The sequence below is a fragment of the Desmodus rotundus genome, chromosome 2 (genome assembly GCF_022682495.2).
Source record: "Desmodus rotundus isolate HL8 chromosome 2, HLdesRot8A.1, whole genome shotgun sequence".
NCBI classification, from domain to species: Eukaryota; Metazoa; Chordata; class Mammalia; order Chiroptera; family Phyllostomidae; genus Desmodus; species Desmodus rotundus.
In genome coordinates, this window is record NC_071388.1 from 141,836,182 (window position 1) to 141,840,340 (window position 4,159).

A 4,159-nucleotide genomic window follows, 5' to 3' on the forward strand; every position below is an offset into this window, starting at 1 on the left:
GACCACGCGGGCGGGGGACGAGAAGGGGGGCGGGCGGGAGGGGAAAGCGCTTGCGCGCGGCCGAAGGGGCGGGGCCTGGGCGGGGCGCTCGGCTGGCCCTTGCTTAACTAGACGACCTGTAGGGGGCGGGACGGAGCCCTAGGGTCCTGGCAATGAGGGCTGCGGGTTTGGTGCAGATGGTCATCCACTGCCTGCTTTCGCGTTTCCGACCGCCACCCCTACCCCGAGTTTTGTTTTTCTCAGCAGAACCATAATGTAAACATGTTATTGAGTGCCCAGTTCCCATCCCCAACGCTTCACGCACATTACACCAAAAGTCCCGCGACCTGGATCTCAAGACAGAGAGCTCCAGCAGGAACTTTAGAGGAGCTTAATATCTTTCCCAAACCTCTGCCCCCACACCCAGTGGGGTAGCCGCACCGAGGCAGCTGCCTTATCGTCTTTTTTGAACCTGAGGCTCTTCCCTCTCGAATCTCCCATTTTCATGTCAGTCTTACCCTCAACGACAATTTCGATCAAGTCACAACCATGTTTAAAATCATTATTGACACTAAAGCTGTTTGGCCAGGAGTCCAAACACTTGAAATACTTGTACTCTGCAGTACTTGTACTCTGACCCCCGCTATCCTTTCCGACTGTAATTTCCATTATTCCAAGCTGGTTAAACAGCTGATCAAATGTTCTGTCTGCTTTTCCAGTCTTCTTACCTGTACACCTTGAACAACAGTGTCCTGTGCTATGCGGGTCTCACACTGTATTTAATCAACCCTCTACTGTGGGATGTTACTTTAAAACTAGAATATAAGTGAATCAATAGGTAACTTGGCATCAGAGTTTTTGTTCTATATTTTTAATTTTTATTTTTCGATTACAGTTGATGTACAATATTATATTAGTTTCAGGTGTACACCCCAATGATTTGACATTATATAACTTAAGTGATCACCCCAATAAATCTCATACCCATCTGACACCATGCATTAGTTATTAGAATATATTGACTATATTCCCTGTGCTATATTTTACATCCCCTTAACTATTCTGTTATTACCAATCTGTACTTTTTAACCCCTTCCTCTTTTTCACCCAGCCCCCTAACTCCCCTCCCATCTCGCAACTATCGAAATGTTCTCTGTGTGTATGAGTCTGTTTCTGTTCTTCTGCTTGTCCATTTCTTTTAGATTCAATTGTTGATAGGTATGTATTTATTGCTATTTTATTGTTCATATTTTTATCTTCCTTCTCCTTCTCTTTCTCCTTCTCCTTCTTGACCCTTTAACATTTCATGTAATATGGGTTTGGTTATGATGAACTCCTTTAGCTTTTTCTTGCCTGGGGAGCAATTTGTATGTCCTTGGATTCGAAATGATAGCTTTGCTGGGCAGAGTATATATATTTTTTTTAAATGGGCCAAGTCACTTAACCTCTTTAGGCCTCAATTTGCACGTATGTAAAAGCAGAGGGTTTGTTTCTGAGGTCTGTCTTTGATTCTAGGTCACCTGAAGACTATGATAATTACTTTCTACTCTTGTTAGAGGAAAACGGGGGAAATGGAGGTTATGTACGTCACTTCCATGAAGAAACCCCTCAAAGCTCCCTCCATCCCCTTCTATTCTCTTTAAGGTTGGTCAAAAGGAAGAGAAAGAAGTGGGGAGGGGCTGTAAGAGGCATTTTGAACTGCTTTTGTCCCCCTTCTGCAAGAAGTAAGTGAAATTTAATTTTTTTAGGAAGTACTTCTGTACATTTATTTTTACATTGTAGAAAAAGTTAAAAATTTTCAAAATATATATAAATAAATGAAATGGTACATAAGTCAGCCAAAATGAAAGAATGAACATGTACTTAATGAAAAAAATCCATTTCTGCAACACAAAAATCGTCTACACTCCAGTCTTTTGGACCAAGTGGCAACTACATGTAAATGCAAGGTTAAGAACTGCTACATGAGTGGCACAAAAACACCCTTGATGCAGTCACTCAGGAATTGTTGGGGGGAAAAATAACTCAATGCTAAATAAAGGAGCTGAGAGGCTAAATGAACAGGGGAGTGAGTCTACCCCTTCCTGTTTCCAACTTTTAGGAATCTAAGTTTTTTCAAAATTTTGACATATACAACCCAGAACTACTCTCTCTTCTTCAATAACTTCAGAATGGTAGTTTTAACAACTTTAAAACTTGACAGCCCTCTGAATCTGCCAAAGTGTTCCTGCACTCTTCCTCAGGGATCAGCGTGACCTTTATAAGGTAATACCGTTCTTTCCCAGGATACGAGGAACCCTGAGGGATACCTCTTCATTTATTCCAGAGAGACCCTTCATTATGATGGAAACTGGATGTACTCTCCTAAAGTTCTGCAAAATACTTTCCATTGAATCAGCTAGAGAAAGGCCAATGGCCCAGGAAGTATAACTTTTCATTTTAATAGTCTCATAGGTGCTGGCGATCACGTCTTTGTGGACACTTTCCCACTGCTCAGGATCTTTATCGGTTCCTATGTCTGAATTCAGACCCTTCAGAGAGACTCCACGCAGGAACACGTGAGACTCCATGCTCTACAAGGATCCACCCACAACAGCTTTCAGAGTGGATACCAAGCTTTTGCCCAATCAAGAAAGGAAAAGGGGCAGTGTCCAGATTACAACCACCTCCAATGACATGTTCCTTGGGGAATTTCACTTACTTTCAGGCTACGTAAGTTAAAATATGCATGGGATTGGAAACAACAATCATCTTGCAGTGAGGACTGTACTGGATATTATTAGAAATCATGGATTTAAATATGGCTACATTTCATCAGACTAAATTAGGGTGAGTTTCTCCCTTTTCCTGGCATGTACTTGCTGCGATAATCACTAGGTTGGAGTTTGTAGTGAAAGGTGTTCTTTGCCGGCACCAATATTTGGCATTTTCATGCAAGGACTGCCATGTGGGAGAGCCATTGTTTGGCCCTTCAGTTTGCTGGGTTCTGTAGCATCCATCAAGGCAAGCTCATCACACGAGCCTTGAAGCAGGATGCTGACAGCGCAGGCCACGCCAACCGATCCAGTTGCTACAATGGAGATCTTGTTGTGATGAATGGCTTCCTCTGAAGTTAAGTTCTTCATAAGCTCACGCTTGACAGTTGCCATCCTGAACACAGGAGTAATGGGCCAAGGGCCCCTGAGTGGGATGCAGGCTGGCTGGTGGGGACACGGTGCCAACCCCAGACTCAGAAAATTTGCTCTCCCAGTGCCCACTCTCCAGCTGGCCCATAGGACTCCCACATCCCAGCTCATGGCCATTCACTCAAAAGCTGGGGGAAGAGAATGGAAGAATGCGGCAGGCAAGGTTTGAGGTGCGAAAGAAGGGAGCTTGTGATGCTTGGACACCTCCCCAGCCTGCCACTGCCACTGTGCAAGGCCGTGAGCCAATGGCCAGCCAGCCCCTCAACACGGTACTGAGGCTATGCAAGGCAGGCCCAGCTTGTAAGGTCTCACAACAGCCTCTATAAAGTACAGGGGTACTCGGCATTCTTGGTGAATTTGTTCTGGAACTCCTGACAAGCACCAAACTAATGAGTACCGAGTGATGAAGCATTTCCTCTTTCAGGGCTGTGTTGTGACTCATACAAATTCTAGCAAGTGTGACAAGTTTCAAGCTAGCGCCCAGTGCTGAAACATTTTTTTTCTCATCAAAATGTGATGAGTACCAGGTTTGGTGAGGTCTGATGACTACAAGTACCAAGGTATGACTGTACTTCTTTTTAAAACAATTTTTATTGTATTTTTCCATCACCATTTATCCCCCTTATACTCTCTTCTGCCTCCAGCCACTCCCCTCTCCCCAGCAATCACTACACTGTTGTCCATGTTCATGAGTCCCTTTTCTTTTTTACTTGATCCTCCACCCCCAAACCCCTCCCAGCGCTGTCCTCCTGCTCTCTCTCTCTGAGAGTCTGTCTCTGGATTTCTTGTTAGTTTGTTCATTAGATTCCACATATGAGTGAGATCATATGCTATTTGTCTCTCACTGCCTGGCTTATTTCACTTAGCATAAAGTTCTCCAGGTCCATCCATGCTGTCCTGTTGCAAAGGGTAAAATTTTCTTCTTTTATGGCTAAGTAGTATTCCATTGTGTAATTGTCCCATAGTTGTTTTATCCACTCATCTATTGATGGACA

General features: G+C 43.9%; 1 pseudogene; it reads right to left on the bottom strand.

Annotated features, from left to right (window-relative positions):
* Positions 1 to 2,237: 2,237 nt before the first annotated feature.
* LOC112312988 (L-lactate dehydrogenase A-like 6B) lies at positions 2,238 to 3,128 on the bottom strand (annotated as a pseudogene).
* Positions 3,129 to 4,159: the final 1,031 nt, after the last annotated feature.